Below are 22,585 nucleotides of genomic sequence, written 5' to 3' on the forward strand. Positions count from 1 at the left end.
TTAACCCCTTGGATCCTCTGCACAGGTGGCCAGGGAAAGGCCATCAGTATTGGATCCTGACCCTGGGGGTAGAGAAGCAAGGGAGGATCACCTGGGTGACAGATGCTTGGGAGTGTGGTACCCTTGGGCGAGACATGGTATCCTCCTTTCCCTAGTGCCAACCAACCTAACCCCTCACCAACCTTCACGGGCAATTATAAACCAGCTCCCCTATTCAGTGAACAGCTCAATGAAAGTGGAACAAACATTTATAATTGTTAAGTATACAAGAAAGGGGAATACTTTGTAGCAGAGTGGTCACACGTGGCAAGGCCCACATCTCGGAAGTCTCTGAACACTGAACTATTCAATTGAACCATTTGTCTACCATTAAACAAAAGGGAATATCTTACATTGGAATGATTTCATGTGATGCGAAAAGATCTCTGCACATTGAATTATACCTTTAAAAGGAAATTAACATTTCTTGAATTCTATATGAAGGAAAAACAACCCTAAGCAAGAGGTTTAATTATTGAACACCAAATTGAATGAAGAGATTGTTAAACAGAACCAGCACTTTGAAACCAAAAGGTAACAAGAACAGGCAGACAAACGACACTGCAGCCTGATTCTCAGACACACGTTCATTCAACCTTTGGGGACACTACACAATCATTGAACTGTGAATTTGAAAACAATATCAACCAAACTGTGGAAGATAAAGACATTTTGTGTTTGTGTTTACTATGGAAATTGTGTTTTGGAAATTGGGGAATGGAACTCTGAGTCCTGATTCGATGCCTTTCATCTCAAAGTAATTTTGTGTGTTTTGGAACCTGTGGAAGGGAACCATGAGTCCTAATTAGCAGCCTTCAATACAAGGTCAAGTTTGCGTGATTTGTAGCTTTGGGGAACAGGATCCCAAGTCCTACCTTGGGGGAAGGAAACCCAGAGACCTGAAAAGACTTGTTTGCATTATAATTCTAAATAAGGGGATTTTGAGACTTTACTTTGTTGAAATGTTTTATACTTGGAGAAGGGAGCTCAAAGGAAGCTGCGAGTTGGAAGAAGCTCAAGACTTTGTGTTGAACACTGTTTTCTGTTGATTGCTGACATCCTTACATGTTGTATAGTTATGGTTGTGAGGGTAAGCATAGGTTTTGGACACAAACATATTCGTAAATTTAAGTCTTTGACTCTCCTTCATTTTATTTAGGTACGGACATCCCGCCTTAGCTAGATAGTCCTATTTCCATCCTGACATTCAAGTTAATAACAATAGACTGTTTGAATTTTAAATCTGTTGTATGTGTCCTTCATGATACTTTCACAACAGAGACAAATATGGAAAAGATCCCTCCTGTTTATGGCCACAAATTGAAAAACCAAGGCAGAATGTGAATACGCTGTGTGTGCATTTCTACATGATTTTGAAATATCATCCATTGAAAATGATAATATATGACATGATGGATTGAAAATGTTTGGATTACATCTTACAAATATTGGAAATTACCATTTTCTTTGCACTATTTGGAATGCAGTGAATTTTGTTGTGAAAGAAATTAAATTGAAAGACGAAGAATTATGTAATGAACAAATATATAAGTACATATTGCATGGGTACATATAAGGATCATAGGGGGTCATTACAACCCTGGCCTTAAGGGTTTAACAGCGCCGTAAAAGGTGTCAGTGCCGTTAAACCCTTAACGCCTGATTATGAGGTCCCTTTGCGGGACCCGACCTTAACGGCTGGTTTTACCAGCCGTTAAAGTAGGGTGCCGCAAAGGGACCTCGGTGCTAATTACGGTACCGCAATTTGCGGTACCGTACTTAGCGCCTTCCCCAGTCCCATTGAGCCCTATGGGGCGAAAATGGGAATGGGGAAGGGCCATGGTGAAATGGGGAAATACCGCCCTGCCAACCTTGGAATGGGGCGGTATTTCCCCATTCCACCATGGCGGACTCGTTACAACACCGGCACCAACCATGGGCTAATAGCACCATGGTTTAGCGCCAGGGTTGTAATGAGTGCCATAGTCTTACAAGAACAATATGTTTCTTTATGAGCCGAGCTTAAAGATTAACAACAAAAAGGGGTCTTGATACAATGCCATTCTATGCTTTTTGATCGTCTAGTCGGCTGACATATTGTCCAGTCTATGGACATCAGGAGTGTAAATACACAGAAAGGGAGCTCATGTTCTTTGGTGGTGTAATGTGAATGGAAGGTGTAAAAGCCTTAAGTAATGTTTTAACATCTTCTATTAACGCCTCGCTGCATTTTCAATTGCTTGTATGGCAGAGAAGAGGGGCGGAACAGAACTCATTTCTGTCACCTTTTTTCTTTTTGTGCTATACACATGCTCCAGTATTTGTACCAGCATGGATTTTAATGCTGATAGTAATGCTGAAGATTCTTGTGGCGTCCACCTGCTTTATGCATCAACATAAAGCAGGTGAAGTCCATAAGGCTATATTGTAAGCTTTTTTTTAAATTCTACTGTTAGATTTTGAAAGGTGGTTCTCCATGAAACCTAACATTTTTGTGTTTTTTGTTTATTTTAATTAGTTTGTTTTTTGGCAGAACGAGTGAGGAAGGGAAGGAAGGAAGCTGGGGTGTGAAAGGGACAGGTGGTGAAGGGAAGATGTTAAGTACTGCCCGATGAAACTAAGGTAGGGGGTAATTATTACTGCCCGATGAAACTAAGGTAGGGGGTAATTATTTCCATGTGACTTCACAGCAGCCTCGAAGGTGCTGTGGAATGGCTCCCCCCTGCAGTTATGTGCATCACAGTAAATACATAGGACAGCTGTCCTCTGAAGGCAGTGATAAATTGCCTCTTGTATAGCCAGCACTGCAGCAGGACAAATCCTCTGCCCAACAGAGGTGGAAAGAGTGTGGGCAGTAGTGGAAGATGATTGTGAAGTAGAAGAGGTATTTCTACATCCTGAGAAAGGAACTGCCTTTGTCAGGGCAGGCAGGTGGAAAGTGCGGGTGTGGCAAAGCATGGAAGTAGTGCTAAAGGTGTACTGTCCATGCTGGCCATGACTGGGTGTGACAGTGCACACGGGCAGCCTGAGCCTTCGTTACTCCCCAAATGGTGGTAAAAAATGCCCACACCCAGGTATCTCTCTGACCACCAGATTTAGAAGGTGCCACCACTGCGTCATCATCCTCCTCTTCCTTCTGCAGCTTTTCTGCTGCAGTGCCCTTATTCCCTTCTCCAGGTACTGAAGGTGGTGGTGGGGGCCCCTGTGGGAGAGGAATGGTCATGACTGATGCCATTCCGAACAGGTTGTTTTACAAAAAGGCCATCCCATACTCTGTCCAGGACTGTTTTTCTTTAAACGGTCACCACAAAAGATTGTTATCTTAAATTAAATCTAAGCATGAAATGATTTCCTATAACTTGTAAGGTGTACAATATACAAGGGAAGTTAAAAAATAAACGCATATAACTATTCTAATACAGATTTAGAATATTGTCCTTTGTACGAAATAAATTGATTCCAAAGGCTTGATATATGTCTTTGTACCATTCAGCATTAGTTATTCTGTGATTATTTTGGCAAAACATTACTACATACAAAAAAAGAAGAATAAACATATCATTCATTTTACATGACACAATACAATGTTGCAATGTGTGGAAGAATCCACTCAGATGTACAATAAAACGTCTATTATTTGTTATTGGCATTACATATAAATAATTAAATAACACAAAGAGAAAAGAGATATAAAAAGCATCTTATTCGCTGAAGAGCCTGCTAGATACAGGAAATCCTCTCTATCTAGCTAATAACAACATACTATTGTTAAGAAACCCGCTACAAGGGTCAACATTCTGGTTCAAGGGTCTACGTAGAGAGCAGTACTTGTGTACACACAGATGTGTGTGCCTTCAGAGATCATACGTTGCAAATCCATTTTGGCTGTGTTATCCACGTTATTCTGCCTTCCTCAAGACCAAAATTATTGCATTACCGACCACTGAGGAGTAATTGAGAAAAAAAACATTGTGAGGGGTAATCCACAGAACACCTATCCATCTAATGATGTGTGATGTCATCAATAATGTCATTGATGATGCCATTTGTGGGTGGTGTCATCTTTGATGTCCTGTGTGTTAGTGTGAGTACTGTATGGCGGTGGCATGACTTATGGTTGAGCATCTTGCCATAACTGGTGAATTTATTTGTTTTTTTTTTATTTTACCTTTCAACCATAATGTCCCTTTAACAAAGTTAGTTCACTGAATTTCATAGGTTTTTATAAGCACAACTTAACCATAACATAATTTCTTGACTGAATATATATATATATATATATATATATATAGAGAGAGAGAGAGAGAGAGAGAGAGAGAGAGAGACCCAAGGTTTTACAACCTGTAGTACTCCAGAAATACACACCAAAAAATCAGCAATAGAGAACAGTATTATTTCATTTTATCAGGTTGTACACTCATTATCAAATGAAAAGATAAGGGTAAATAATGATTCAACACATGTAATAACATTGACAGGTTACAATATGTGTATGTAAATACCAGTTTAATGTCCAAATGTAAAAAGTTGACAAAAGTTCAAATACGCATATGAATACCCAGATTCACAAAATTTCATTACAGAGATTTCAAGAATAACATTTGCCATTCTATGGTGCATTTACAGGCCCCAAACAGAAGTCCCTTTCAGATAAATAGCAAGATTTTAAACACTGAAACAAAAATGGACTGCCATTTGTTTTTGTTTTTCAAGTAAAATTAAAGAGCCATGTGGAAAGGAGTTTAACTGTCATTGCCAATGGATAAGCAGCATGTTGATGTACAAAAGAAGGAGGAATCAAAGATCCCTGTCACATGGAAAACAGGATTTTTAAACATTGAAAACAAAAACGTCCTGAACATGTGTGTGAAAATAAAAATGTGTTTTGAAAAAAGTAAAAGTGAAAAAAATATCACTGCTCTCAGAAAAATGTCAGAAAAACAGAACACGATGTGTGGGTTGACAAAGAACAATGCATATTATGTTTCACCCACACAACTCCAGTGGCATTTGAACTTTATCTTCCTGAAAAAAATGTCAGCCCAAGGCAGACCCTTTTGCTGGCTGTGGGCACAACTTCACAATGAAAACTCCCACTCCAAGCCTGGATGTCATATCTCCCAACTAATGACCAATCGATATAAAAATGCCCTGCTTAAGGTGTCGAAATTCAGTGTTCTCCGGACCTGCTAGCTCTTAAAGCAAAAGTTACCTTTGTCTGGATCATGACTAATATATGTGAAAATGGGGGCACTCAAGCATCCAACACAAAGGAGTCTGATGAAGGCACAGGCTCTCCCAGTGAAAACAAATGGCCGGAAGCAGGAGAAGGACCATTTGTCCGACATGAAGATTCACAATTTATTTAAAAGGACAATTATCATTAGGACTTTTTCTCAGCCATCATAAGGTAGATGCATGTCATCAATGTACCATTTTTTATGTAATTTCCAGGCGATTATGGGGCTATGGAATTCATCTTCCTGTGACTTTGGGAACTGTAAGGGCCATTTAAACTAGGTTTCTGGCTGATCTGAACATGTTCCAAATGTGAGAGTTGGTGAGTGGGTGGAAATTGAAATTAGGGATATGCTTAATAACTTACATATTCACAACTGTTGTGCTTTTTACGGCAGGTGCCACATGACTGTGCTATATGATGCAGATTTGGTGGTCAGCTTATCTAATTCCCCATGATTAGCGGAGACAGAAAATATGTTTAGTACAGCAGTTGCAAGTAAAATTATGAAGTTGTGATACATAACTCGTTTTTGCCAAAAAGGTGAAAGGAGAACAAAGGATGATTGCAAATGGGAATTGCCATATGTTGATCCAGACCCCTAACCCAATCCTGACTTGGAGGCTGGGTTTGGGAGGAGAAAAAAGGGTAACTGCCCAATCCTAGTGCCAGTCATTATTGCAGGGTACATCCCCAAGATTGTAAAATTGGTGGTGTCATTGCTACTATATAAGGGGGACTGCACTAGGACAGGGGACAAAGAAACAGGAGAAAGACAGGAGGACAGAGAGAGAGACACACCATCAGGAAGGCTGCTGTAATTTACCATCTGACAGCTGTAAAGGGACACCAGAGGAGATTGCTGAAAGTGCATCTGGGTGGAACTGTCTATCTCTAGGAAGGCCTCAAAGCTGACTGGGTCCTATGGTCGGGAGCGGGAGGCCATCTTTGAGAGTTAAGTGACCAGACCCTTGCCACCCTATCTTTCCAGAGTGTCCTGAGATGCATCTGGCTTTCCTGAACCTTAAACAGATGGTTTCTATGTAAGTAGAACTGAGCCCCGGGAAACCAAAAGGTGGGGGAGTCTGCTTGCCTTGAACCCCTTGCCTTTATAGTGGGCAGGGGGCAGAACTTTGTAGATCCTTAGCCTATTTCCCCAAAAAATATTAAATTAATTAATTCCCCATTTGGCAGAACACTACAGGGTGAATTTTGTTAAAATTCGAAATTGACACGAAATTGACAAAGCTCACTTTTCAGTGTGCGCTGAAATCTATAGCCTATAATTTAATTGGATAATCCTTGTTGTCCAGCTGACCGTGGCTTCTTTAAGGAAGAGGGGTGTCTTTTTCTTTCTTAAATCAGTCCAACCTTTTTATCCAGCTTCTCCAACACAGATCTTTCAGTGGGGGGCCTGAAATCCGAAAATCCCCAAATTATTTCAACTTTTCTGTCTGACATCCCAACATAGACCAAAGCAAGGGGGGTCTGAAACACAAACCACTAAATCACCCTGTGTTTATTTTAAACCAAATGTGTGGGTGAAATCATAATTGCAATATGTATTTGAACTATTCTTGAAATCCTAATGCTAGCCTTTTTTTTATGCCTGCAGGAAAATCAAAATTGCACAACATTACATAATAGCCTTTGTTATTGACCAGTGTAATTAGTTTGGGAAGTGAAGTATGCAGAAAGTTAAGAATTGTGATAGTGTTCTTTTTAACTCACATTTGTGATTTATTTATTCTGAAGTTGATTGTGTTATGCCACGGATAAAGTGGTTTTTGATATTTTCGTGTTGATTTCTATTACTTTTAATTGAAATAAATACCAATATATTTCCCGTATACTGGCCTGGTTCTTGGCACATAGTTAGCCGAGGGGCGAGGGAACCAAGTGGCATGATATGTGTCTGAGATAGGGCTAAAGAAAATAATCTGTTAAACAGTTTGTTGTGTCACCACTTGAGTGGGGAGGGAAGGAACTCCCTGTGTTGAGGGTGACTTCTCAAATTAGTGCTCAGCTTGTTTCAAACAGAGACTATCAGGACATAAAATGTATTTTAAAAAAAGAAATACCTGCAATGAGTCTAATATATCAACATCTACTGCCCTCAAAAATCAATTATACCCTAAGAGAAAAACAATCAACACAAAAGGGCAAAACAAGAACAAGGACCAGTCATCCTGTACGTACCACGGAACAAGCTGCAATAATGGCATAGCCATAGCAATAATGGCAAAACACACAGTCCAAATAGTAAACAACGACTTTGTACTAAGTATGCAAAACTCTAGGTTAAAACATAAAATAAAAATGCCCAAAGTATCCCAGAGCAACACGATAACCTCTTAACGCACTGAAAAGATTCAGCTACTGGTAGTGACTTTAATCCTTATGGAAATACCATTTTGATGCCATGTTTTCCCTTTAAGAAGGTTTGATAGGAAACATGTCTGTTAATCTGTGGGACAAGGGTGAGTTTTAAACATTTCAATCAGTGGGGCTGATTGCATATCATTTTGTGTTAAGAAAGGGAGTGGGGCACTGATGTGGGTTAGGGACTGTGTTTCATTGGGTTTGGTACAAGGTGACATTTTGTTTGAGTCTTGTGGTGATAAGGCGGGTTTCAAATGAAGCTTGGTGGGGGTAGATCCTTCCCATACACTATTAAAATCAGCCCCCAGCAGTGACCTATTTTGTTCATTAAGGAAATTGTGACTGTTGGAAGTTGTCGCTGTGATTGTGTATCTGCATGCACCGTGTGAGGGGCTTGCAGCTTTCCAGATGTTTTGGGCTATGACTCCTATAAACTCTTATCACTGACTATGCTGGGTAGAGCTGATGGGAGTTGGAATCCAAAGCAATCGGAAAGTGAAAGGTTGCAGACAGCGTCACTTTCTTTTGTTGCCCCTGTAAATGATAGAATCCACCAGCTGCTTTCACGTGCCCTTGTGTTAGTGATGCCAGAACAAGTGAGCTGTGGTCAAGGGGAATGGGCGAGGGGATGGGAGAATGAAGGCTCTCCTAGTGAAACAGAATCATAATGTTCCTCAGAAGTATTTATTGATGCAATGTAATCCTGAGAAATTGTATGAGGTATGTACACATTTATCGTTGTCGTTTTTTTTGTCAGGGTATTTCGGATTCACTCTTGGATTCTTTGGAATGGTGCAGGGCTTAATGAAACATACATCATTGTTTACAACCGACATGGCAATGCAACTCCTTACTCCAAATCTTCAAATATAGGTGGGTCTAGTACTCGAAAGATTTTTTTTTGTTTCAATGTCCTCAATATGTTAGGCTTCTTCGGCTTGACTTTGCATGACTGCTCTACGTAAACATGTGTATTCCTGGGTAATTGTGAGCGAAAGAGCAGGTTAAGCAGTGGTAGAAGTGTACCAAAAAAAGGGGAGAAGGTAGGTGGAAGCATAGTACAGCATGTGAAAAGTGCTGCGGCCCAGGGCATTCCAATAGGCTAAATGACCAGTAACTAAGGCTTCTATTACAACCTTACACTTGCAGAGGGACATGAATGGACACATCCTCTATATAAAATGGTGAATATGGTCGTAAAAAATAGAGGAATGGTAAACATAAAAAATAAAAGTAGTGGAACACCGCTCCCAACCGTTCCTGCTCACTTCAATCACTGAGGATAGGGTCTTGGAGTTAAACACGCTTCAGTGTAACAAAGTGTTCAAGTATGATATGATATGATAGTTTATTTATATAGCGCCTATACACAATGTGTTTCAAAGCGCTTCAAGGAGGGAGGGGAGCAAAGGAAAATACAGTTACATTCAGCAAAAGTCCTTGAAACAGTACAGAATGTAAAAATAACTATCATAATAGGCCTGTCGACATTTCTGATAGTGCAAGTGCATAGAACAAGTAAGGCAAGAGGTAATGGATAGGAGGAGAACAAAGCAAGCAGTAACATTACTATGTCTGACGACAATTTACGCAGTGCAGGTGGTAACAAGAGGAGGGGTGGGAGGGGTTAAGGGTACGGAGGGGAAAGGAGAACAAGGCACGATACTGAACAAAAATGTCAAATGACAAATTTGAAAGTAGGGGAGGGGGGAGGAAGAGAACAAGGGGGGAGGAGGGGGGACAGACAAGCTGCTATCGAGAGTCACGGAACAAAAGATAGGAGTAAGTGCTAGGAGGGGGAAGTCTGAGAGGGAGAAGGAGTGGGGAGTAGGAAAGGTAGTAGAAGAGGATGGATGTGAAGAGGTGGGAAGGGAAGGAGGCAGGAAGGGGGGTGGAACGCAGAGCAAAGAGGGGGAGCAGGCACTCAGGGGGGGAAGGGGGGCACACAGGCACTCACGGAGGGCCAGGGGGGAACACAGGCACTAACGGAGGGGCAGGGGGGAACACAGGCACTCAAGGAGGGGCAGGGGGGCAGACGGGCACTCACGGGAGGGGCGGGGGGGCACACGGGCCCTCACGGAGGGACAGGGGGGCACACGGGCACTCACAGAGGGGCAGGGGGGCCCATGGGCACTCACGGAGGGGGAGGGGGGGCACACATATACTTACAGAGGGGCAAGGGGGCACACAGGCATTCACAGAGGGGCAGGGGGGCACACAGGCACTCACGGAGGGGGGGGCACACGGGCACTGGCACTCACGGAGGGGCAGGGGCACACAGGCACTCACGGAGGGGCAGGGGGGCACACGGGCACTCACGGAGGGGGAGGGGGGCACACGGGCACTTACAGAGGGGCAGGGGGGCACACAGGCACTCACGGCGGGGGAGGGGGGCACACGGGCACTTACGGGGGGAAGGGGGGCACACGGGCACTCACAGAGGGGCAAGGGGGGCACGCGGGCACTCACGGAGGGCCATGGGGGCAAACGGGCAATCACAGAGGGGCAGGGGGGCACACGGGCACTCACGGAGGGGCAGGGGGGCACACGGGCACTCACGGCGGGGCAGGGGGGCACACGGGCACACAGGCACTAGGAACTCACAGAGGGGCAGGGGGGCACACAGGCACTCACGGAGGGGCAGGGGGGGCACACGGGCTCTCACGGAGGGGCAGGGGCACACAGGCACTCACGGAGGGGCAGGGGGGCACACGGGCACTCACGGAGGGGGGCACACAGGCACTTACAGAGGGGCAGGGGGGCACATGGGCACTCACAGAGGGGCAGGGGGCACACAGGCACTCACGGAGGGGGAGGGGGGGCACACGGGCACTCACGGATGGGCAGGGGCACACAGGCCTCACGGAGGGCAGGGGGGCACACAGGCACTCACGGAGGGGGGGGCACATGGGCACTGGCACTCACGGAGGGGCAGGGGCACACAGGCACTCATGGAGGGGGAGGGGGGCACACGGGCACTCACGGGGGAGTAGGGGGGCACACGGGCACTCACGGAGGGGCAAGGGGGGCACGCGGGCACTCACGGAGGGGCAGGGGGGCACACGGGCAATCACGGAGGGGCAGGGGGCACACGGGCACTCACGGAGGGGCAGGGGGCACATGGGCATTCATGGCAGGGCAGGGGGGGCACATGGGCACACAGGCACTAGGAACTCACGGAGGGGCAGGGGGGCACACAGGCACTCACGGGGGGGCAGGGGGGCACACAGGCACTCACGGAGGGGGAGGAGGGGCACACGGGCACTCATGGAGGGGCAGGGGCACACAGGCACTCACGGAGGGGCAGGGGGGCACACGGGCACTCACGGAGGGGGGGCACACGGGCACTCACAGAGGGGCAGGGGGCACACAGGCACTCACGGGGGGGGAGGGGGGCACACGGGCACTCAGGGAGGGGCAGGGGCACACGGGCACTCACGGAGGGGGGAGGGGGGGCACACGGGCACTTACAGAGGGGCAGGGGGCACAAAGGCACTCACGGAGGGGGAGGGGGGCACACGGGCACTCACGGGGGGGCGCGGGGTCACACAGGCACTCACGGAGGGGCAGGAGGGCACACGGGCACTCACGGAGGGGGGCACACGGGCACTCACGGAGGGACAGGGGCACACGGGCACTCACGGAGGGGGGAGGGGGGCACACGGGCACTTACAAAGGGGCAGGGGGGCACACAGGCACTTACAGAGGGGCAGGGGGGCACACAGACACTCACGGAGGGGAAGGGGGGCACACGGGCACTCACAGGGGGATGGGAGGGCACACAGGCACTCACAGAGGGGGAGGGGGGCACACAGGCACTCACGGAGGGGCAGCGGGGCACACGGGCACTCACGGAGGGGGGAGGGGCGCACACAGGCACTCACGGAGGGGCGGGGGGGCACACAGGCACTCACGGAGGGGCCTGCGATCCGGCGTACTGCGGTGGACAGCGGTAGACAGGGCCTTCGTTGTGGGCCTTAGGTGGTGCGGCCGGCTCCCGCCTCCCGGTTGCAGCCATTGGCTAAAGGGGCCAATTGCAACCAATGGGAGAGGGGGCAGGGGCTGGCCCACCAAAGCAGGAAACAAATCACATATTCCTCAAAATGGCAAAGAAAACGAAAGAACAGCCATCTTGGAGGGCCTTGGCAAGGTGGCATTTAGCAGGGCAACACATGAAACAAAAGGTGCAGGCAGCAATTAGTGAGATGGACTCATCATGCTGGACACAGCAGCCATATGTTTCAAATTCACGATCGATTCGTGAGCATTCCGACCAAGATGAAAAGTCACTCGCATTGCCACGCAAAGTCAATGATAATGTCTCCAGATACCTTACCCCCAGCATAGCTCCGTGTGATTGTCAGTCCAGCGCAGATGGAGGGTGCTGGAGGGCAGAGGGCAGGGCTCCAGCTCGAGGTGAAGAGTGGGAGAGGAATGAGCTGTTCACCGTTTGTCTCGTTTTTTGTGTACTTGCTCTGACTGTGTTAGCTTCTATGTTACTGCACCCACGGACTCCTGACATTGGTGATGTTTCCAGATTGAGAAAAGATCCACCAGAGCTCTCAGACAGTGTGCTGAACTAGAACTCTGCGCTTGGATTTGCTTGTGGTGGGTCTGTCTTTGGAATATGAGGACTGCAGGGGGTGGCACAGCCCTTGGACAGCCTTTGGAATGTAGTTGTACCAGTTGGATTTTCATTCATAGACCATTCCTCTCTTCAGAGGCTATAGGTTCACTGGATTCCCACTACTTGCCCAAACGTCATTCCAATGACTCAAGCAAATTGAGTGTTTTTACTTGGCCTAGACTTGACTGAAACCAATCCCTCCACCACACCTCTGCTCATCTTTACAATTCCTTGTGCTCTCCCCCAATGATAGAAGGGATGCCATACGCTATACCCCCCTGGGATCTGTCCTCTCCCCTCTCAAAGCTGTGTGTCACTGCACACCTCACTACATATTTCTACCACCATTCCCACATTTCCTTGACCCCCCTCTCACATAATGCATGACATTCGGGACTTATTGCATCAGCCACAAAGCCATACAGAGCAGCAAGCGTGTCGACCTGGCCATCATGCATGAATGTGTCATGCTCTGGAAACCTGAGAATAACTCAGCCAGTGCCTTGCTCAATTGGATATCTAGAATGTCACAACAGATAGAGTCAGGGAACAAGCATTCTCCTGCTATGCACACAAACATTGCAACAGCACCTTAACCTCCACCCTGCTTGCATGATATGATATGATATAAGTCAATTATAACGCGTTTGTACACAAGTGTTTCTAGGCATGCTCCTCTGTCTCCACCCCTCACCAGTTAACAGAAGAATTGATTACTCTGTCGCGAGTACTGTTTAAGTCCTGCTTGGCTGCCACGGCTTCTCTCTGCCACTCTTGCTGCATTTGCTGTTGCTGTTGGACCCTTCAAGGAGAGCTCCTCCCCCCATTCAAACGAGTTTGGGCTCTTTCTACTTAAGCCATCTTGCACGCACACCAGCGCGCGCGCACCTGTCGCAAGTACTGTTTAAGTACTGCTTGGCTGCCACGGCTGCTCTCTGCCGCTCTTGCCGTGTTTGCTGTTGCTGTTGGACCCTTCAAGGAGAGCTCCTCCCCCCATTCAAACGAGTTTGGGCTCTTTCTACTTAAGCCATCTTGCATGCGCACCAGCGCGTGCGCACCTGTCGCAAGTTCTGTTTAAGTACTGCTTGGCTGCCACGGCTGCTCTCTGCCGCTCTTGCCGCGTTTGCTGTTGCTGTTGGACCCTTCAAGGAGGTGAATTGAATTCAAGAACGAGCACTTTGTGAACTTTTTTGTCTTTGTGGACTTTGTGGACTCCTTTTTCCATCTACTGATACACTACTTTCTTTCTTTTTTAGAGCTTCTCCCCCCATTCAAACGAGTTTGGGCTCTTTCTACTGAAGACATCTTGCGTGCGCACCAGCGCGCGCGTACCTGTCGCAAGTACTGTTTAAGTACTGCTTGGCTGCTTAGCTGCTCAGCCAGCGGCGACGGTGCCCCTTATTATAAATATATATATATATATTTTTTTTTGTTAATTTACTGTGCGTTTTTTTTTCTCCAAATTGGGTTTGGGAGCTTTGAAAAGTGCATGTTATTCTGTGCCCGCTAAGAAGCCCGCTTGCTTGCTTGTTTTGTTGCACCAGTGTGTACTGTGTTGTGTTACTGATTATAACTTTCTTTACAGGCCAGTACACGCTTCCTCTTATGCCAGTTCACACTTTTGGCGTATTTGTTAACAACGGGTATGCCCTTAACTTTACACCAGAAGGGGCTGACTATACCATTCGCACGCCTCTCGTGCTTATCTCGTAAGACCATCATTCTCTCTCCTCTAAATACGCTGGTCAGCTCCAAAGGCACAACCGTGCCAGCTTTGCCTGGGACAAATACTGAAGTTCCACCAGATGCACGCACTTCATTTCATTATGAACCGATAGCGCATGTTCAATCAAAGTTTGATGCAAATGTGGCTGCGCTCCCCTTATCAGACAATACTATGTTGCATACACCTCTGCTGTGCTTTTCCACCAAAAGGAAAGGTTCTCGACAGTTGGTGAGGCCCCTAACTTCCTCCCTGTGCTCTTACCCTGATCTTTCAATTCATGCTAGCCACTGTGAGTCTCAGAACTCTTTGCTCTCTGATCCACATGGTATAATAGATCTCATTTCAGGCACTTCAGGCACAGAGTCCTCCCCTAGCACTCCGTCCATCTCCTTTGTCTACCCCACTCCCAGAAGAGTGCAGGCTCCAGATACACAAGAGTGTTTCCCTCTGAATCCGGTGGAAGATGGCATCTCTCCAAACTGGCCTATCTCCCTCTCTCCCTGCACATTAGATATGTCCGTGGTGGTGTCTACTGCCACCCCTCCCGTGCTAACAATCCTCCTAGCCCAAAGTGTGCAGACTGTGCCCCGCCCTCTACATTGGAAGCCATATTAGCGGTGGCTCCTGCCCCTTCTCCAGTGCTAATGTCACCCTAGCTGCTATGCAGCTAAATCTGCAAAGTCTGTTCAAACTATTTGAAGGGCTAGATGCAAAAGTAACAGAACAATCGGCGCAAGCCTATGAAATTTTGTCTTTATTAAAAACCTTGGTTAGCCATCCTAAATCGAATCTGCAGAGTACTCTGACTGCAGATAATGTTTTAGGCGATGAGGTCTCAATTATTACCATTGGCTCACCCAGACCTCCGCCCTCTATTCATTTGCCCACTTCAGTTCTTCCTGCATTTGCTGACATTATCACTCCAGAGGGTTGCGTGAGTGCTTCCATTGTCTCTGCTCCTTCGAATAAGTCTTGGGCGAGCCTCCCGCCTTCCCTATGTGCTTCTGGGCCCCTTTTTAACCCAGTTTTGGTGACTCTCACGAATCTCCCCAAGGAAGGGAATAACATATCTTGTTTACCGGTTATGAGAAAAAGAAAAACAGCCTTGAAGGTGCCCCGCCCCGCCACCAAGAAGAACCCCAAACACCTCACAAACAATGAAAACCTTCTTTCAAACTTTGAAACCAGTGTTGGTGCCAACAGACGCTCTGCAAGCCACCCAGTGTTCAGTGCCTCTGTTAGTCCCTGTACTCCTGATGCCAACACTTGCCCCTGCTTTACTATCTACTGCTAGCTCCGAGAAAACTGGCCTACCTGTGCAGGTTCTTACAGCACCTTTGGCAGTTGACTCGGTGCTACCATTAAAAGAGAATCTTCCTGCTCCACCGTTGAGAAAGGGCCTTTTAGAGCCCCTTCCAGGCCCTTTGCCCCCGTGGAACAGCCAGCGTCTAGTATCAACGCAGCTTCAATCTACCCTCCCTTGGATGCGCTAATCCGTGAATTAGATTTGGCAGCTGCGCGAAAGCAACCCATTCCTGATAAAAGCTCAATGGGCCAGGTTGAGTGCGATAACATCACAAGCCTTGTTACCAACTCGAGAACCAAAACTGCTTCTGACCTCTCAACCACTCAAATACGCGAAGCAGTGGATGCATATTTAGCATCTTGTACCTAGCCCATCCTCTCTATTCCACCCCACAAGCCACCCCACAAGCCATGTGAAACAAATTCCAATTTGCACCAATGGCTCCTCCCAGGTGCCTTGCCAACGATAGCTGGCATTCATCAGCATTCTATGTCATCTCTCAGTTTGCCCCAGGCTGCTACAGCCCAGCGCATGGAAATGCCTAGACATCAACTTAAGGATGTTCCTAAACCTGTTAATCCCCAGCCACGAAATGACTCGGCATTGACAACCAAACCCCATGCCCTAGCCTCCCGGAAATGTCACTCATTGATTTTAAAATGTCGGGGAGGCATTTTTGGCTGCTACGATCTTAATTGACGTAGTGTGCTAAATATTTTTTCTGAACTAGTGGAACTCGAAGATATTTGTTCAAGTGACATCGAACAAATTGAATTTACCTCCGAGAACACTTGTTGGGTGGTGCGATTGTGGATACCATCGGGAATTGTCCTAAATACTGTGTGGAAATGCAATTGTTTAACATGGGTTTCTTACTAGCACAAGATCCAGCACGTATGAATGTGGGAACCGATGTGAAACAAATGGCTTCTTACACCAATTCGAGTGAATCACATGTAAATAACATAATTGGTGCTCAGTGTCATATGTCATAACCATCAGTGACATCGAAAGAATGCCTCATTACTGTTGCCAGTTGGAACACCCGAGGCCACGCACACTTGCAAACTTCCATTGCTGGTGTTCCGACTGTAATTGATATAATAGCCCTTCAAGAAACTTGGCTGTTGCAAACCCCAGCATGGAATAACTATGAGATAGTTCTACTTCCAGCCATGGCTGGCCAAAAGGGCCGACCGTCATCAGGCCTGCTAGTGGGAGTAAATATGTCTAGAGGCTTTGCTATCCAGGCCTGGGCCTCGGTTTTGGTTTTTATTCAACTTGTAAAAATCACATGCCCATTGCATACTATTGCCCTAATCAACATTTATCGTAACCCTCTTGGGCTAACTGATATTGCCTTCTATGTGGGCCTGACTAGTTTTCTGGATTTGGTACTTCTCTCTTCGGACATTACGGACACTCTTATTGTGGGAGACCTCAATTTAGATTGTCTCCATCCTAAAGGGAAAATCACCATTGATAAGGTCAAGCAGTGGTCTTCCTTTATGATGGAACTCAATTTCCACATGACCAATGGTGCAATACGAGGGGATATCCCAGCCCAGCCAACGTGGCAAAGAGGGTTGGTACATACTACCATAGATTATATGTATACTCATACCAACCTAACTGGGCAGATAAAATCTTTCCAAATTATCCCTCAGGTGCATAGTGATCACCATTTGCTGGTTCTTACAATAAATTGGAATTATGTAGCTCCTCACAAGTCCTACTATTCGTCTGAGCTGGTGGTCAATAATGCTAAGACGCATTTTCGCTGGTCAGATAATAACTTATCAGCCTTATCCCATTTGGTCATTTTGAATAATAACTCCAATAATCCAAAACAGTATACTAACCTTTTAATCACATTCCAGCATCCAGCAAAACATAGTAATCAAACAGAGACCCCCTACAAACACTCTTTCAACCCTCTAGTCAAAGCTAGAAAGACTGAATTCCATCATGAAAAAAGGGTAATCTGTAAATTAAATCAGGCCAATTGCATTCAGCAATTGAGAACAGCCAAATGCAGATTCCGCAATTGGATGCGTCAACATCGAGCGCACATCATGCAAATGGTTAGTGAGCATATGCTCAGACTAATAGCGAACAAAAACACAGCTGAAACCTGGGCTATCTTTAATCAATGTGCTCACAAGAGCCAGAATGCTTTACAGGTTCTTAGTGTATCTGAGGCCCAGCGGATCGAGCACTACACCAATCTATATGCGGATCCGTCCTTTGTGCATCAGGCCCAGTTACCTGATAGCCCTCAGAGTTGGTCTCTTGATTGCAGCCCGCTTATTCTTGAGGGTTACATTAAACATATCAGTTCTTCTAGAGCCAAAGGCCCTGATGGCCTTAGTAACTTTATGTTTAAATCGAATCCCTCAATGTGGGCTAAAATCTTGAACAATCTTTTCCAAAACATTATTTTCTTTCGTGACATCCCACATTAATGGAAAACCTCCATCATCGTACCAATCCACAAGAAGGGTGATCGTACCCTTCCCTGCAACTATAGGCCTATTGCCCTTTTAGATGCTCCAGGCAAGCTTTTTTCCAAACTTATCCTTTGGGATTTCAACATATGGACTAAAGCTGCCCACGCAAGAGACCCTTTCAGACAGGCTTTCTTGCTGGCCTAGGTACAAATATCAATTTGCTTTGTCTCAACGCCATTAAATCCCAAGCACAAAGCTCCAAACAAGCACTATATTTTGCCTTTGTGGATCTCCATATGGCTTTTGACGCCATTTCCCGTCCCATTCTTTTTGCCAAACTCATCAGAGATAAGTGCCCCCAGACATTATAACAAATTGTTCAATCACTTCATGGAGAGACATCCGTGCACATTAGACTAAATCTAGAAGGTCTACTATCTAGGGCTATTCCGACTGCCCGCGGCCTCAAGCAAGGCTGCCTTTTGGCGTCCGCAATCTTTAATTATTTTATGTATGACGTACGTCAGGTTTTCGAGGCAATATCATTGGACTCACCCAAAATAAACAACCATAAAATTCAGACCCTTATGTATGCCGATGATTTGGTGTTCATTTCAAAAACCCTGTGTGGCCTTCAAAAACTACTTGATGGTTTTAACAGCTACATAGTGGCTAACGAACTGCGGGTTAACACTGCTAAAACCCAAATTGTCATCTATAGAACACATAACACTGCTAGATCCACGTCATGCTGGTCTATTAACCAAATAAAATTGGCTACTGTTTCGAGTTATGTTTATCTGGGTATGATCTTTGATGGTAGTGCCTCAGTTGTTGCTCATTTGGATGTTATGAAGTGTAAACTTGATTCGGCCATCTCATACACTAAAATCATAATGCACCATTTTGGTGCTTTTACTATGAAACCGGCAGTATTCTATCGGAAACAAAAAGCGACTCAATGTATTCTATATGGGCTTGAGTCACAATCACCCTGGCAGTCAGGAGTTTTAGATAGGTTAGAAGGGAAATTTTGGAAAACAATTCTTCAACTTTCACAATGCATCCCAATAGTTTGGGTGCGTTATGAATTAGGCCTAACCTCCCTGAATGCACAATACCAGTGGAGAACTTGTGCCCTTCTTCGGAAATGTCTGTTGCCTACTCGGGAATACAATGTCTTGCAATTCCTGTCGAATTACATTTTTCACACTACACATTATTTTGTGAAGCAGTGGTTACGTGCCATTTATCACATCTTAGTGGAAGCGGATGCATCTCTTAATATGCTTTTGATAAACCCCGACAAAGTAAAACAGCTAATTTATCGTAATGATTGGATCAAGACTCGATCCAAATTTCTCCAATACAAATCTGCAATACCCGAAAAACTTAGGCACAAAAGGTTGGTATATTTAGAACCATATCTTCGATCATGTATTCTGAGAATGTGTCTGAATTTATGGCATACTCGCGAACTACTGGCGCAACGCAAGAGTTGCAAGGGTGTTGTAAATGTTTGCAGATACTGCCTAGACAATAAGGCCACAGAAACCCTGGAACACATTTTATCGCTGTGCCCAGCTTTAGTCCAGGAGCGCCTGAAATATTTCACTTGTCATTGTAGTTACTTGGGGAATTTAGATTCAGTACAAAGGTGGTCCACTTTACTGTGCACAACAAAGGTCTCCTTACAAATTGCAATTGTAAACTTTCTCTATGCAGTGAAACTGACTTGTTGAAGAATTGTGTGATTACTTACTTACTCGTTCTTTTTACTCTTGTGTATTTCGTCAATTTCTAAATTTGTTTGCTGTTTGATATCAATTGAATAATTCTTTCTTCCTTCTTTTAAGGATTGCTAAATGTGTAGTATTCATTTTATACTTATGAAAAATGTGTTAAATTTTACCATTAATTGCATGTAAACTTTTATATTAAAAAGTTGATTTAGTTCAACGATATCAATAAAAAAAGATAACTCTGCTTTTCTTTCAGCACCTGTTTCCCACCTATCGATGAGGTGCATCTCCCCCATTCAGTCACCATTACTCACCCCCTTCTCTTTGTCACACCCTGAATGTTCCTCCTCGAGACTCTGCACCAGCCCGCACATCAACTGAACAAGTAACTCCTATCTAAGTGTGTAGTGCACAGTGCATCGAGGTAGTTGAGCTATAATGACGCTGAATGATGCTAGACCAATGTGCATGGTCTGCACTCACGGTGCAGTTCACAGAGATGGCAATCCTACAGAACACAATCTGTACAGAGGGTGAACACAATCTAGGCAGTCGGTGCAAGGGCATTACTGTGTGATGTATATGTCAGTGTTTGCCATGGATTGCCCTCTGGCGACTACATGCCTGGTAAATTAGGGTGAGCCGTAACCCCACTGAGTGCCCCGGAGCACATTTCAGAAGCTGAATGCAAACAATTATTTACATACCCAGCCCATTTTCTTGTGAAGGCAGTGATTTAAAAACAAATAAAAACCCTCATGTTGAGTATGATCATATATATTTGTGGAATTTAAGTGAACACAGAGGTATGAAAAAGCACCCAGTCTGCATAGAGCACTGCCATGCACAATGTGGCTCAAACAGATCAGGCCACAGGTAGGGTAACAATGCCACAATAGGAGAGCATCCCTTTGAAAATAATGAGTACAATATAATCACCTTTATATGGGAACTCTTGACTGGAATATGGTTTAACTTGGAATGGGCCAAAATGTCACCCTCAGAATTCCGCCTCCCAAAATTCTGATTTTTTTTTTCTGACCCCCCTTACACCACATATATACATATATATGTGGGGGGTATTGAAAATAATCGTAGTGCGGGTGTTGTGGGGGGTCGCCCCCCACATATGTATGTGGTGTAAAGGGGTTTTAAAACAAAGTTGGCATTTTCGGCCGTCAGAATTCTGGGAGTCGTAGTAATCACATAGATCCGTTTAACTTGGAGAAGTGAGAAGGCTTAGACTGGAGGGATGCTTTTCACACAACCTCATCCAATTTGCTTGTGCAATAGTGCTATTCATCAGTTACGGCAATTTAAGCATTGTGACAAATCCAGGAAATTCGCCCCTTCTCTCCAAAGGGGAGCCACCTCATTTGGTACTGGGGAGGTGAGCCTGCTAAACTAACACCCCCTAGGGGACAGGGCAAGTGAGATCCCACAAGGGAATAAGGAGTCCCTAGAAAGGGATTTCATACAACCTCTCTCTTGTCAAAGGTTCCATGTGTTTGTTGGCTATATGGGGTTTGAGCAGAATGATTGCCCTTGTAACACTTCAGAAGTGCCTGGCAAAGTTTCTGACCTTTATGTTCAACACTGGCTATGAGAAACTCAGAATCAATGGAACTGTTACTCTTGTTGCAGCCGAAGTTATAAAGGAAACTGAGGAATGAAATCAGAGCTGGAGCTGAGAAACAGAGGGGCAAAGGACACCCTGCGGAGCAACTTGTAAGAGAGGACGTCCACATGGAAGGTACAGCAACAGCAGAAGCCGACATGGGCAGCATCAGGAGCTGAGTAGAAGAGTGGCCCGAGGAATACTGCTGAAGACAGCATGGTCTAGAGCCATGTGGGCTCAACCGAGCGGACGGTAAACCACCACCTGAATGAAAAGCGGGAAATTGACACCATCAGTGCACAGTGCAGAGGTATCAGGTAATAATACCCCTATATATATGGTCGCTGTATATAATGTCGCGATGAAAAGGTCATGGCAACATTATATACGGCGACCATATATATAGGGACAGGAGCAGCAGGGGTTGCGAGGGTGTCCCCCACTCCCATGAAAAATAAAAAAGGGTTTGGGGGTTGCATGGGTGTCTCCCGCATGTTCCATGTAATAATGTCCCCACCAAAAACATCAATTTTTCGGCGAATTTTTTGCATGCCGATATTTGTGAGGGGACATTATTACACCGAACCAGTGCAGACCAGCACAATAACCAGGGTTGAACCAGAAGCCAGCTCGGAGAACCAATGCAAGGATTTGATGCAAAGATCTGTCCATGGCTCCAAGACTGCTGAAGTGTTCGCCTTCCCCACGGAACACTGCTGCAACACAGAATGTGTGTGCCTGTCTCTGGGAGCAGGCAGGAGGGTGGGAAGTCCCGACAGAACCACACAAAGGATGGAGAACCACAAAGCCCCATGGCGGGGTGAGAAACCTGAGATCCGTCGGCGGGGTAAACGACAGACAACCCCATGACAGGGATGAGAGCCACAAATCCCACAGCAGGGTGAGAAATCTGAAATCCCTTGGCAGGTTAAACTCCAGACAACCCTATGAAGGGGTAAAAGCCCCACAGTCCCGTAGTGGGGTGAGAAACCTGCTCAATGTTCAGCTATTCTCTTAATCCCTCATTACCTCCTACCACTCCTGCCTTCCCGACCTACTCTTCAGACTTACTCCCCTACTACTCCAATTAACTTGTTTGAACTCACACTATAGCAATGAAACTGTATCTACCTGTGTAAATGTAACTATACGTGGCCTTGCTGTACTGCACATCAACTACTATACTGTACATCATAAACTGTCCAATTGATGTGTTCCTACAACAGTGCCTCAATGCCTTCGGGTTGTATGTGTGCAATACAAATGAAATAAATAAATAAAGAAATCCCTTGACATAGTAAATGCTAGACAACCCCTCAAAGGGTTCTTGGCCACAAAGTCCCATTGCGTGGTGAGATATTTGAGACTCTTTAGCAGGGTAAATGCCAGACAATCCTGCAGAAGTCCCACAGTGGAGTAAAAAAACGGAGACTCTTCGGCAGGGTAAATACCAAAC

Source organism: Ambystoma mexicanum, chromosome 14 (genome assembly GCF_040938575.1).
Source record: "Ambystoma mexicanum isolate Mex_15411 chromosome 14, UKY_AmexF1_1, whole genome shotgun sequence".
NCBI lineage: Eukaryota > Metazoa > Chordata > Amphibia > Caudata > Ambystomatidae > Ambystoma > Ambystoma mexicanum.